Here is a 15,964-nt window from a genome sequence, read left to right as displayed (position 1 = left end):
CAAAGTACGCTAAATGGAGCATAACCAAGCTATAGCCTGGATATACTCTTCTCCCCGCCCCAAAGGGCATCATCTTGATCCCTCTACTCCCTGTTATATCAACTGCCTCTGTTGACTACTATCTCAGATATTTCTTGGTATCATTTTTCTTGAAAAGAAGGCATTTGACCAAATTAACCATAATCCCTTGCAACGAGGTGGATGTAGTATATTGGTGAGGAACTCACTGCAGAGGCTAGCAATATATCCATGATTAAGCTTCCTTTTTACCTCTGGCAATTCCAAATTCAGAAATCCTAAACTCTCTATAGCATAATTCTCTCCCTTCTGTTTTTTTTCTTTCTTTTTTTTCGCATCTTTCCATCTCTCCACTCCCTTTTTCTACCCTGAGAGCTGTATCAGATACTTCTTGTAGTGTTTCTTTTTCTTTCTTCTGAAGTGAGTCACTAGGAGAAGAAAAAAAGCTTATGGACTTTTCTGTTTTATTTACCTTATTCATGGGGGAATTGAGGATTTTAACTTAGTCTCTACACTCGAGTTTTTGATCAAAATGGACCCTGAAATATGAGTAAAAGGTGCACTACATCTCACTAAAAAAAATTAAAATGTAAAAAGGAAGTCCATAAATGTAATAAGTCTCTCCCAAGTCTGGGACAATTTTCTCATGATGTGCCTAGTATCACCGTATTAATAACAACTCATTTGCGGGTTAGGCTGCTCATATTGAGTCTGTGCCAGATAATTGGAATAACCATTGTAGGAACTCATGTCGGTGGTGCATTAAAAGAACTTACTGGAGCATCCCGAGTAATCCGATGTGCGGACTGGGCTGGCCAACTGCCCGAGCCCCCGCCATAATGATTTATACTTGCAGAGTAGAATCCACTGAATCTCCCAGAACCTCGAGACGTCTTGGTCTCCTTAGTTTCCTTTTTTCACACCCCGAACACATTCTAATATCTTGGTAATTTGTACAACTAGCAGAAATGAAGTATCAGCTTGTAGCTCCCGAGTCGTACAAAATTTTACGGTCATAATTGAGTCCTTTAATGAGTCTGTGGACTCGCCCTTTGGCTGTAGGAAGCAAAGTAGGAGTATGACGGGCTAACTTATTGAACTTGATGGCATATTCTGACACCGTCAATGGTGACCTGACACAACCGTTCAAACCATATGCGCCACGCATTACGGAGAGTCCGGGAAACAAACTCTTTCAAAAGTATTTTTTGAGAACTGAGCCAAGTGGGCGGTATTGCATTGGCTGGTCTGCCCTCTTCATAGGCTTGCCACGAACACTAGTGGAGAATTATCTCTCCCAAGGCAAATTTCTTCTTTTGTTATGCTGACTCAACACTGTTGAGCTGATCAATTTCTTAACATACTCTTCGATTCTTCTTTGGGGTAACCCTTACCCCTATTTATACACAACGATCACAAAAGTAGAGCTCCATACAAAAAAATCTTATCACGAACCACATAGTCCAGACTCTCGTCAACAAGTGTACTTCCTCCGAAGTACCCCAAAATCCGCAACAGTGACGTCCACGCTGAGTAGACCTTCTACAAATTTAGAGTTGTTTCTATAACTCCTTTGGTATTGAAGTATAGGATTATTAAGGAGGCGGACATACCGCAAGTCCCAACCTTATCCTCTACAAAATCTCAGATCTTAAACATGTGTAAATTTTAGGGAACCTTTCAATACCACATATATATATATATATATATATATATATATATATATATATATATATATATATATATATATATTTCAGGCCAAAACTGATATAATATATGACCCCGCAATCCACTCATTGGTAGTAGACTCCCCCTACTCGGCGCGAAGTCATAGGTCACAATGTCCGATGATCCACAATAATAACCTTCACAACTTGTATAAATCAACCAGACGCTAACGTCTGTTGCACCCCCACATGATTCACTAGGTGATCTCTCAATACGCCCGCATCTTCAGTCGGAACTACACATTGAGGCAATGTTTGAGCAACTCTGGCTCCCTCAAAGTCCATCTGCGGCATCACGAACCGTCGACGCACAACTAATACCGAGTGCGCAAGGTCATACACGAGTGGATACAAAGATATATAAGATATATATTTCAAGCTAAATTAATGTCGCATGATAAGGAGTCAAAGATGTGAATATTTCCTAACAGTTCCATAGCCTCTCGAAGATAAGTACAGACGTCTCTGTACCGATCCGCAAGACTCTACTAAACCTGCTTGTGACTCATGACACCTATGAACCTAGAGCTCTGATACCAACTTGTCACGACCCCAAATTCCCTCCGTAGGATGTCGTGATGGCACCTAGTCTCTAAGACTAGGTAAGCCTATCAATGCAAAATAATAATAAATATCTTAAATAAATAAACTATAATTCAAATAATTTCAACTCCCAAAACCCCGGTAGAAATAAGTCACAAGCTTCTAAGAATTTATTCTCTATGTCTCTATACATCAGAGTCTAAAGCAAATAAGGAAGACAACATAGTAAGATAGAAGGGGACTCCGGAGTCTGCGGACGCTGGTAGATATACCTCGAAGTCTCCTCGTACAACTAGTTTACTAATGCGTGGTCTGATAAGATGTACCTGGATCTGCACAAAAAGATGTGCAAAAGCGTAGTATGAGTACACCACAGCGGTACCTAGTAAGTGCCAAACCTAACCTCGGTAGAGTAGTGACGAGATCAGGTCAGACCATAATGGAGAATAAATAATGGCATGGTAAAATATTTAAACAATATTATAAGATAAAATGACAATGGAAATGAATCAAGTAGTATGTCACATTTAATTACATCAAATAATGGCAAATAAATACCTCGTGGAAACAAAACAGAATTATTTTCAACTTTAAGAAAATCACAACAATAATCAAAGGCAACTGCGGCCATAAATCAATATCAATAAGGGCACTCCCGAGGTACTGCCTCTTAGTCCCAAATCAAAAACAAATTCACAATATCTCATTTCCTTATCTCACCGCGGGAGCCTTAACAATTTATTTGAAAGAAAATATTTTTTCCAAAATAGCATCCCGCGTTTTAGCCATCCTTATCACACCGCATGACTTCTAGCAGTTCCCCCTACTAGCCACGCGCATCAAGCCACCCTTATCTCACCGCATGCGTATCAATATCATAATATATCACAATTTGCACCTCAAGTGCTCAAATAATTTAACTTGCCAAAATAATTCAACAACAATATTTTTTCACAATAAAGAGCTCACGGATCATGCCAAAATAAATCATCAATAATATTTTTCCACAATAAAGAGCTCATGGCTCATGTCAGAATAATTCAACAATAATATTTTTCCACAATAAAGAGTTCACTGCTCCATCACAATGAGTACGAAAATCTTACAAAAATATTTAGGAGTAAATAATTAAGGAAAATAATATTTCAAAATCTTTAATACGTTGCTTCAATATCAAGTTTAAAAATGTCAAATACTTCATATTAATTATATTTAATTTAAAGAAAATCAACCTTCAAATAATGCACAGAATAAAAGAAACTAAGTTCCAACTAAACAGATAAAATAATTAGCAGAAAAAAGTTAAGCAAATTTAAAAATATAAACATTAAATCAATAATGAATAATATAACAAAATAAAATAATTTAATTAATGCGCAACAGTGATCTACACAATTTAAAATATAATCTTTCACATTTAGCCTGTGTACACACTCGTCACCTCGTGTACACGACTTTCCACACATTACAATTATCAATCCTAGGGGAATTTCTCCCACACAAGGTTAGACAAGTCACTTACCTCGACTTGCTCAAATTTAACCAAGTATTATACTTTTTCCTTGATTTTCCGATACAGTCAACAAAAATTATAGTAATCAATTTCATATGAAAATATTACATTTTTCAATAAAATTCAAAATTAGCTCAAAATTTGCCTGTAGGGCCCACATCTTGGAATCCGACGAAACTTACAAAATCCGACAACCCATTCAATTAAGAGTCCACCCATACCAATTTTATCAAATTCCGATAACAACTCGACCTCCAAATCTTAAATTTTCATTTTTGGAAGATTTTGCAAAAATCTTGATTGTTCTTCCATAAATTCACGGATTCATGATGTAAATGAGTATGGAATCATGAAATATAAACAATATAGGATAAGGAACACTTGCCCCAATGTTTTTCCGTGAAAATTGCCCAAAAATCGCCCAAGAACCGTGCTCCAAAAATCCAAAATAAAATGAAGAAAATGACCATTTTTGGTCCTTAAGTTTCTTCTCATCCGTCACTAAAAGTCCATTTTCCGTCACTAAAAGTCCACCAGAAACTGCTCTACCAGCCTTCCTTCAATCGATCATAACTTAATGTACAAATGTCCAAATGATGAATGATTTAACTTTCTGGAAACTAGAAGCAAACGACTACAACTTTAATGTTTTGAAACTTTTCCGATTACTTTTGAATTGCGAGTTATAAGTTTCCAAAGTCGGCTCTACGCATCAGAATTTCTGGCGAAACTGTTCTACCAGCCTTCATTCAATCTATCATAACTTTCTGTACAAATGTCCAAATAATGAATGGTTTAACTTTTTGGAAACTAGAATCAAACGACTACAACTTTTATGTTTTGACGATTTTCCGATTCCTTAGGAATTACGATATATAAGCTTTCAAAGTTGGATCCACGCACTAGAAATTTCTGGCGAACTTTCTGCAAATTTCTGGCGAAATTTTTGCAAATTTCCAGCAACCCTCTTTATCGGAAATTCATTCCGTTTACCTTCTGAAATCCACCCGAGACCCTCGGGACCTTAACCAATTATTTCAACATGTCTCAAAATATAATACGAACTTAGACGAGGCTTCAAACCACATCAAAACGACGAATCGCACCTCAAATCAAAATCTATGAACTTTGAACTTTCAAATTCTATATCTTCTGCCGAAATACATTAAATCAATTCGGAATGACTTCAAATTTTGCACACAAGTCATAAATAACATACCAGATCTATTCCAATTTTCAGAATCGGATTCCGACCTCGATATCAAAAAGTCAACCCCCGGTCAAACTTTCCAAAAATTCAACTTTTGGCATTTCAAGCCTAATTCCACTACGGACTTTCAAATAAAATTCCGATCATGCTTCTAAGTCCAAAATCACCATACGGAGCTGTTGGAATTATCAAAATTCTTTTCCGGGGTCGTTTGCACATAATTTGACATCCGGTCACTATTTGAACTTAAACTTTTAATTTTTCATCAAAATTCCATATCTCGGGTTAAGGACCTCGGAATTTGATTCCGGGTATACACGTAAGTCCCAAATCACGATACGGACCTACCGGAACTGTCAAAATATTGATCCGAGTCCGTTTGTTAAAAATATTGACTAAAGTCAACTCAGTTAAGTTTTAAAGCTCTAATTCACATTTTAATTCATTTTTCACCTGAAAACTTTCCGAAAAATTTTACGGATTGCGCACGCAAGTCGAGAAATGATAAATAGTACTTTTTGAGGTCTTAGAATACAAAATTAATTATTAAATTTAAAGATTATATTTTGGGTTATCACAATTAACGAGTTCTTCCTTAAAGTTATCTGATGCAAGGTTTGGTAAAAGCATGAATAGCAGAAGCAGGAAGCTTAGGGAAGGCTCCATAAATGAAAATACACGATAAAGACTCAAGTAAAAAATAGAAAGTACTACATGGTAAATAAAATAACGTTAAACAACTTATTTCAAGTTCGGCTTGAGTGTTACTAAATTCACTTATTTTATTAAAATACAATTATATATTAGAAGTAAAACAACCTAATAAAAATAAGAACAAGCCTGTAATATGATGAAGATAAAGAACTCAATAACAACAATTTAAATAAATGAAAGACAAATGCCAGGAAAAGATAGAAGAAAATGAAACTTCATATATTATTTCAAAAGCACATTTCTAAGACAATACATGACTGTATTTATTAGCAGCTGATTCTGTAATTAAATTTTAAAATACTAAAAACTGATAAAACATCAGGGCGGAAATTTTCATTCAAGAAAAGTGGTGCCATGAAATACTCAACAAGAAAAATAAGTTATTTTTGTTATTATCTTATTATTGTTTAATTTCATTAAGAATTGCATGAATTTATTAACTTAATACATGTACAAGCATAGCTGGTGATCAATAAGGACAAATAAGTTGTCTTAAATTATTTTATTAGTAATTATTATTAAAATCAATAGTTATAGTAATTAAGGGTATTTTATCAAACTTGCCGATATTTTTAAGTCAAATTAAACTTGAATATATTATAACTCTCAACAAATAATACAATTAATTCAAACGTTGTATTCATAAATACAATACAATACAATATGACATAATACAATATCTTATGAAACAATGAAAAAAATAATAAACCAAAGACATGAACTTCTGAATATTAATTACAAATAGAATGATCCTTCGTCTATTTTCTATAACTATATTTCTTTTTCACACATGCATGATTACCTACAAATAATTTTTTTGGAATACAGGTTGGCATTAAAGGAAAATGGATCAATTATGTTACTAAGGAATTTGGATCCATCAAATGGCTCCTGCAATGATACAAGAATGATATAATGATTAGCCAAAATACTTCCAAGCATTTATTTATCCCAAGAATACAATTTTCGCCTCCAAAAAATAAAGGACGATCTTTTAAATTCATCAAAAAATAATTATCAGTATGTTCATATTTTTCAATGACAATAAATAAAGCACATGGTCAAACAATCCTCAACATAAGCATGTAGTTGCTGCAACATATTGTTTCACATGGGTAACTATAAGTTGTACTTTCAAGAGGTATATTGATGTCAAAAACAAGAGTTTTGGTCATCACAAAGTAAGATGGAAAAGGACATACACCAAGAACACAGTCTATAGAGAGATATTAGGTAAGATGTCCAACATATTTAAATTCACCTATTACATCTAAGTAATTACACTCACTATTTTTTATGTCAACTGCATGTTGAATATATTTGGATGTTAATTGCCATTATACTTAATTTATTCTCGTTGTATATAATATTAATACTAACATGACGCGAGTTACATAAAAACTAGTTAATTTGAAAAGCACTTATGAGCAACAATTAGTTAACGTTTGGCCAAATATTCCCAAATTTGTTTTGAAAAATCTGATTTGAAAAATTTTTGATTTTAAGATGAAAATGTATTTGGACATCAGTTTTCAAAATATATTTCACTTTTTTTTTTTGAAAAATATGAAACACGACCCACAAGTTCTAAAAACTATCACAAATACCCAACAGTACCTTCATCTATTCATTATCATTATCACAAATTGTAATCCTAAACATAAATAAATTTGGTACAAAATTATCATTTTTATAATGAACTACATAATACACTATCAGATGACTGAAAAGACGAAGCAACATCGTTACAAAATAATAAATGGTGGGCTCTTTTATAAAAAACAAAAGTTTGGAACAACTTGAAAAAAATATAACAATAATATTTTGGGCCGGAAATTTGCCAAAATATGAAAAAAAAAATTATGAACAAACATATATTTGCCAAAAACAATTTGGCAAAATCTATAGCCAAACAGGTCCTTAGTATTTAGCCAAGCTTTTAAAAATTGCTTCTAAGTGTATTTTTATCAAAAATGCTATTATAAAAAATGCTTTTAGAGAGAATCTATTTTTTTCTGTTTCTCCAAAAATGATTCTACTTCTCCACTTTTTTGATCTATTCTACTTCTTTTGGTAATGATTTCGATGTCATTTGACAGGCTTATATGTTAAGTATTAAACTCATGAGGTTTTTGAGCGTTAAAAAGGAGCAAGAACTAGAACTAGTATAGACGATAATCTCATATTTGCGTTGGCCCTGTGTCAACCATTTCTACAGAGATAACAAGTTTCCACATAACAGCAGAAAACGATCCTATAACGTTTGTGCTTTTGGTTCAGCAAACTTCTATCAGTCACCTTATTTCTCCATTGCTACCGTGCTAGAAAATATGCACTTTGAAAAAGTATTATTTCTGATGTTTGGTTGAGTTATAGCTTGCAAAAAAATCCAACTTTGTCAATTGAATAGGAACCTCACTCTACTTAAATTCAGTTTTTCTTCATAGTTTTCACTTCCTGTAACTAGTCCTGCAGGATCAAGAAAATGATTAGACATCATGAAACAATGTCGTAAGCCATTAATTAGCCCTCAGAGAGAATTAGTTGCATGTGGATGGTCTCAATTAATCAAAGATGCAGCTCTTCAGAGATCAAAATCTAAGACCCACTCGACCATGCACATACACAAAGATGACCACTTTTAACGCGAAAAAGGAACAGACACATGCTTTTTTATTTTTTTTATTTTAACAGGAGGAACACACATGCTTTAATTACTTCCCTGTATACATCAGGATGCTTCATCAATTAATTAATTCAGAGCAACAACAAAGCTTCTTGCAAATTTTCTCTTTGACCTTGCAATACAAATAAAACAAATAATAGAGCGAGAGCTTTCTGAAAATTAAAAGCTTTTTCATACAAAAGAAACAAAATACTAGTTATTCCCAATCTCTCGCTCTAGATCTCTTCTTTGTTTTAAGCTTCTAGTCCAGTTGCAGCTAAAGTGTACAGTGATTTTAGCAAAGAAATCCAAAAGCAGTTTGCAAACAAGAACATGGGAAAAAGGCATATAAGAATCTAGATTCGCGCTTCATTCAAACATTTCATCCTAATAGCAAAGAGTATGTAATACCTGAAACTGTGTCTTCAAGAATGCTGAATACCTGCAACTTTACAGTTTTACATCTCAAGTAAAACTGTAAAAAGTACAGTGCTAGACCTTCCAAGTGCCAACTGCCAAGCCAGGAATTAGCTCAAAAATATTGTTCAGTCTTTTTACAGTCTAGATTCAGTCTTGAAGCCAAGATACGTATCAACTCAAAGAGAAACAGACCAACCACCCTTAGGAACTCCTTCATTTTCCGAGTCTAAAAGCTCATTCTTTTAACAAAATCAAGGCAATGTAGTCTTGTGAGATACAGAAGAAAAACCAAAAAAATGGAATTTTTCCAAATATCTCAAACACCCATCTGAGCTGCCACGCCAAGATACAGATTTTTTCAGCTCATTAGAAAGATACATCTGATTCATCATCCACAGAAGAACAAGATCTTCATAGCTTCATTGCACATAAAATAAAGCGGAGGGAGTTACTAGAAAAGGAAAAGAGGGAGGTCAACTGAAATTTCACCAAAAGGGTGGTTTTGCAACTGGAGAATTTTTCATTTGAGAGATCATCGGCAGCAGAAAAAGACAGGGGCAAAACCACCCATAGAAACTCCCCACAGCTCTCTGCTTTCACCACAGCCTTAGACTTAAACTAACGAGATTATCACCATTTTTGTGCTTCCTTTTTGAGGCTCAGATCTGTGTTATAACTCAAGCAAAAAGAGTCCGACGACACGAGGGCTGCAAATACCACCAAGGGAAACCTAAAGCATGCCCCGCCAAAATACGGGTCAGATAATCTCAAATGCCTGATTAATAAGCTCAGAAGGGAATGAAATATTTACAAAATCATCATCACCACTTTCAAGCCGTCAATCATGCTCACCACCACTGGCATAACTCGTCTCTAAACCAAATAGACTAATAACAGCTTGTTTGGATGGTTGCTACCATTGTATTGTATTGTATAGTTATTTCAGATAGGCAGAATACATAGATAGCCCCTCAAACTTGTCATGAAAAGTCATCGGGACACTTCAACTCGACAGATGCAGAAAGCTATCCGAAGACGCCATGGCTGCATAAACCACCAGAAATCTGGGGGCATGCCCCGCCAAGATATGGTCCGGATAATCTCAAATTCTGATTTTTTATAACTCTATCGGAAACAACATCTCTATCTTCACAAGGTTAGGGATAAGGTCTGCGTACACACTACCCAGACTACAATTGTAGGATTTTATTGGTATGTTGCTGTTGTTGTAATAGAAAGATATCTGATTCTTATTGCAAAGAAGAACAAAATCTTCATAGCCTCACTGCACATAAAATGAAACCGAGGGAATAACAAGAAAAGGAAACTAGCAAGGTCATATGTATTTTCACCAAAAGGGTGGTTTTGTAATTGGAAAAGTTTTTCATTTGAGTGATCATTGGCAGTGCAGAATGACAGAGAGGGGCAAAACCACCCATTGAAACACCCCCACAGCTCTCTGCATGCAGAAATACTTACGCAACAAAATATAAATAGTGGCCTCAAAGCATCCTATTTGTGCAAATCACCCCTGCTTCGGTCCAACTGGGTAGATCCTATTACGGTTTTGAGGCTCAGATCTGTGTTATAACTCAAGCAAAAGGAGATCCCACGACGCCATGGCTGCAAAAAAACACCAGAAATCTGGGGGCATGCCCTGCCAAGATACGAGTCGAATCCACTCAAATGCCCAACGGACAAGCTCAGAAGGGAATAGAAGATTGACAAAAAATCATCATCGCCTCTTTCAAGCAGTCAATCATACTCAAATGGAAAAGATTCTGTTTTCTGTACTTTCAAGCAAATGGAGCTCAGATGTGTGCTATGATAAGGCAAAAGAGAAGCCAGCCACGCCATGGCTGCAAAAACACCGGTTGCATGTGAGAGATCTCAATCACAGGACATACCGTGCTGCCACGCCAAGATACAGGTCGGGTCATCTCAATGCCCAAATCGGTTAGCCAAGATATAGAAACATCATCACTGCCACTTTATGTACCTTCCATCAATACTATAAAAGAACACACAGAGATGTCAGTATGCAGCAACAACAACAACAACAACAAATACAGTATAATAACACAAGTGGGTTCGGGGAGAATAGTGAATATGCAGCCTTATCCCTATTGCTTCTGCTTTTTGTCATAAAGACATAAACAAGGGCTGTTGGTTCTCTTTTTTTTTTTAAATAACGGAGGAAAATCAATGGTGAAACAGAGGGGCAACCACCCTTTCAAAGAAAATCCCAAACTCACTGTTTTTGCCTCATTTCTTTAATTCTTCTGGGCTAACCTTTTCCCTTTTCATAATTGCAGACTTGTGAGGTCTCAAAAAATAAGGGTTAGTTTCTTAAATCTAATAAGTTGATTTTAGAAGCACGACCAAACAAGCTATTACAAAATAAGTTGATTTTAGAAGCACGGCCAAACATGCTATTACAAGGGCCTTTTGTGAGGGCTCAGATTTGCTGTTTTTTTTTATCAAAGCAAAAGAGAAGGCGACGCCGCCATGGCTGCAGACACCAGTTTGCTATACAAAAGCCTTATCGGGTCGCCCCGCCAAGATACGGGTCGGATATTTTCTCAATGTCATGAATTGAACATAGCCCAGAAAGGAAAAGCAATCATCACAGTCCCTTTATATACATCAGTATTCAGCAGCACAAAGAGAGGAGGAAGAGAAAGAGGAATATATTAGGGGTCTGTTTGGATGATTTTTTTTATTTTATTTTAATTGAAAGGGCTGTTGATTTTTAATGGAGAAATCACAGGCATAACAGAGAGGGGCAACTACCCTTTTACAGAAAATCCCAATCTCTCTGATGCCTCATTCTTCTTTCTTTTCTAAGGCTATGCTCAAAGCTAATTTCTGGTTGAAGCGTCTGTGTAAATAGGGCAAAACTTTTTGGGGAGGCGGAATCAAAGGGCATATATGTCAATGCCAATGGATATACAGTTTTTAGGAATACTATAATGAAAAGATATCGACTTATAGAATTCGTATTTGTAATTGGGGAGAGTTGATAGGTTTCACATTTCCGAGTAGTAGGAAAATGTGGAGGTTGAGTATTAGGATGGTAGATTAGGAGGTAGTTGAGTATACCTTACTTTGTACCTTTATGGGGCTAGTATGATAGGATTTTTGCTGATGTCAGCTAGTGACAATGTTATGTCTTACTACTGTTTTATTTTTCATAGTGTCGCGTCTATGTACCTTTTATCACGTTTGCTTTGCATTTACTTTCTCATTTACATGATACTATTTTTCCTATGGTTTCTATTAGTGTTACTAATATTATCTTTTTTCGTCTTCTTGAACCGAGAGTCTTTCGGAAACAGTCTCTCTACTCCCTCGGGGTAGGGGTAAGGTCTGCGTACATACTACCCTCCCATACCCCACTAGTGGAATTTCACTAGGTCGTCGTCGTTGTTGTGGTATTTGTATGAAGTACAAGTGTATTGAAAAATGTTAAAACTAAAATTTTCAAGCAAATATGGGATAGAAAAGAAGTTAAAGCCTAGAGGGAAAAACTTGTGTTCAAGTTTATCAAAATGACATTTAAGTGTGTAGCTAGTTGTCAATAAAATGGGTTAAAAATCATAAAATTTTAGGTTGAAATTTTAACAAGGCACAAAAAAAAACTAATAAGTTATTTACTCTCTGTTCAAGCTTTGGTAAGCAAAATTACTTAGTACGAATTAATTAAGGTGCACGCAAATAAATTCCGACACCACAGTTATCAATTTGACTATTAGCTCTTGAAGTATGTTGTTATCAAATGTAAGTCACATCACCCTGCTGGGGTAGAAGCTATCGAAAAATTATTAATTGCCGCAGGTGATACTGATGTTCTGACGGTGTAAGTGGCGTATATAACTTAAACTCTTCTAACAAATACAAAAAGCAGATCAATTCAGCACTGAAAATTTTCTAAAATTTACACTCAATTGGCATCTCTATTCTATTTTGGTTCATGTCTATTCAAATACACTCTAAAATGTTAATTTGATTCATGTAATTCAAAGACAATCAGAAGTAACAGAAATTTTACAAAGTGAAAGAGTGAACAACACAAACCAAAACTAAACATCAACAAATAAAAATTGGAAAAATGGCATAAAACATAAAAATTTATTTATGATTAACAGCAGAAACGAGCCAACTAACATCCAAGTGGAAAGCGTAAGAACGTATCTGCAGAGATATATCAAAGCATATAGCCATAAGCCAAACGAAACCCAAATAGAAATCAGCTAAAATTATGGAACGAGATAATAAAATAACTTAGACATGCCAAACAACTTCAGCACATATCATTGGGTTCAATCGCCAGCAAACAAATAAAGATTTAGCTTCGCTATTGTTCCTAAGAACTTTCTCAGAATATACAACTACATCTTAGTCCTAAACAAGTTAGCTTGGAGAAACTGAAAACAAGAAAAGAAAGATGATCACAGCCTTCCCTGGGGTTTTAGCAAATTGAAGATTAGAAATTATCACAGCTTATAGCCAAAAGAAGGCTTTGTTGGTCTTCTGCTCAGAAAAGGAAATAAACATAGCGGAGAAAGGGCAACCAATCTTGTCAAATTCTCATTACTTCTCCATGTTGTTTTCAAACCACTTGAAACCCATGGAAAGACACCACAAAAAGCACCCCCTTGAATCTTCAACACATACTTCGATATAAATATCCCAAAACATATTTTTAAATACTTATTAGGGATATATGAAAACAGGTAAATAAAAATAATCCTCGAATAATCAGAAACTTAAGTTTGAACCACCTGGAGCATGGGAATTTAATCTAGTAGAAGACTTGCAACAAATCCCAAATATTACAGCACAAGATAAATCCGGTACTACAACCTTCATTTGCTTTTTTCCGTACAAATTTAGTTGTTGTAAATGCTATGCCTGAGCACTGCTTAAAGGAACTTCTGATACCATAACTGCAAATGCCAAGCTTTATTAGAATTCAAGGGAAAATGCTCATCAAGATATCACAACTCTAGCTATAGGGGGTTCTATTTAGAGAATTGTGGAATGTGCTTATGAGGATTGCAACCTTCAAAAGGAGTTCTGCATAAACACAGCAGATACATCAATAGCAATGGACCTATCAGTACACAGTTAATTCAATCCATAATAGGGGATTAAAAATCAAAATTACCATTGGATGGGCTACTGATTTTGTTTGCTCAGCAGAGATGCAACAACCATATGGCAATAAGACCTCTGATGACTCATTACTCCTGCTCTGATTCAACAAACAGTTGTGAACTAGAGACCAAGTTGACTATATCTGCTCATGCAGGTCATCGAATCCATAACCACGCTCCCTCTACCCTGACAAGGCAAAACTTTTATTTATTAGATTGAATGCTACACAAGTTATTGCATGACATATAGAAACATGGCCTCAAAGGTGCAAAGCATCCAAAACATAGACATGCAAAGAAGGGTGTGTCATAGCGGCCAAATGAAGCTGGAAAAGCATGAAAAATCAGGATTCAAATCGCAACTAAGACAAATAACTAGGCGGTTTTTCTTTATCTATCTAAACATTGATGGGCAACATTACATGTATGGTTTGAGGTAACAAGTATTCAGTAGATTAGCCAAGGTGTGCATAAATTGGTCCTTGCACCAATGTTATTTAAACAAAGAGGGAATTGATCTATGGTCGATTGCGTAACAAATTGGAGGGTTCAAATCCCTTTCTTAAGCTCCCTATTGGTACATCCATTTCCTTCAAAAAGATATATTTAAGAGAAAACACAGCAAAGCTTCTCTAATGAAGAGAGACAGTCAAGTAAACCTCTTTTTATCCCTCTGATATGACCTAGCTGCAAGTCATAAGAAATTCCGAAGACAAGTCCTTCTGTTGTGCCTGACTTTTGGAATAAGCATTGGCAATTGGGCATGGCTAAGCGCTACCATATTGGTCAGTATACTACAGTCTTTTGTCCTCATGATCTCTTTCATAAAGCACAAAAGTTGAACATACATACACACAAAGCAAGTGATTTCAAGTGGGTAAGGCTTAGATCCCCCATATGATTAGACAAAGGAAGACAGAGACAATGTTATGGCTGCAAATATAGTATCATACAGATTGGCCAGCCAAGAAACTTGTTCTGTTAAATCCAAGACCTGATTAAAAGGACATACTACAACCTGTGCATAATCTCAATTTAACAAAATAGAAGAGCAGGTAAAACGATAGTTCTAACAAGTACTCTATAGTTTTTGTATGTCATACCTATATAGAATACTATCACAATTAAGGGGAATAACATTGCCCGGACATTAAGAACGCAACTCAAAGTTGTCTAATTAATACTTTCATCACTTAAGTGGCGCCACAGAGAATTCCAGCTTCGATTAGCTTGTTAGTCAACTCCAAGCCAGTTTAGTCCTTCATAGAAAAGTCATACTATAAAGCATACTTTTTCAAGAGTACAAACACATTTCTAGCTTAATTTAAACAGGATCTATTTTCTGGATGCCTAGCAAGATGGTCCATATTGTTTAACCAATATGAGATCATGTACACACCTCAAAAGGCTATGAAAGGACAAGCATAAGCCAATTTTCTAGTTGATCACCCTCTTCTAGCGGAATGGGAACTTTCTGATGAGTTCCCAAATGAAGACTTTTTGTTCATTGAAGAATTGCCACCATGGACAATGTTCTTCGATGGATTTGCACGTCGTAACGGTTCGGGGGCAAGTGCTATGTTGATCTCTCCAGAAAGACAAGTCTTTCCATTCTCCTTTGTTTTAGGTGAAACATGCTCTAATAATGCTGCAGAGTACCAAGCTTTGATCGTCGGTCTCGAAATGGCATTAGACATGAAGATTCTACAGTTGGAGATCTACGACGACTCTAAGCTGCTCATCAACCAACCTTTGTGGAGTTACGGGGTAAAGAAGGAAGATCTCTTGTCATACTATCAATATGCTTCTGCTTTACTTGAAATATTCGACCAAGTGTTTTTAAACCACGTCCCAAGAGAAGAAAATTGCAAGACTGATGCTTTAGCTAACTTGGCCACGACGATGGCACTTGGAGAGAATGAGTCAGCAAAGGTATATGTGTGTCATCGATGGGTTATTCCTAGACTTTTTGATCTTCAAATCAACAAAAGTCAT

At 35.6% G+C, this 15,964-nt stretch overlaps 1 long non-coding RNA gene across 3 annotated transcripts; it reads right to left on the bottom strand.

Moving 5' to 3' along the window:
- Positions 1–2,406: 2,406 nt before the first annotated feature.
- On the bottom strand, positions 2,407–11,848 carry LOC104119914 (uncharacterized). 3 transcript variants are annotated; one of them, XR_011408744.1, is made up of 2 exons: positions 8,802–11,848; positions 2,407–2,620 (listed from the first exon to the last, which is right to left on the bottom strand). It is a non-coding gene; the product is annotated as an uncharacterized lncRNA (long non-coding RNA). The 3 variants fall into 3 exon arrangements; XR_691557.4 differs by lacking the exon at positions 2,407–2,620 and adding an exon at positions 6,323–6,616; XR_691561.4 differs by lacking the exon at positions 2,407–2,620 and adding an exon at positions 7,873–8,194.
- Between the last annotated feature and the right edge of the window lie 4,116 nt (positions 11,849–15,964).

The sequence above is a fragment of the Nicotiana tomentosiformis genome, chromosome 6 (genome assembly GCF_000390325.3).
Source record: "Nicotiana tomentosiformis chromosome 6, ASM39032v3, whole genome shotgun sequence".
Lineage (NCBI taxonomy): Eukaryota > Viridiplantae > Streptophyta > Magnoliopsida > Solanales > Solanaceae > Nicotiana > Nicotiana tomentosiformis.
The sequence above is the reverse complement of the archived record's forward strand: the minus strand, read 5'-3'. Positions and strand labels throughout refer to the sequence as shown.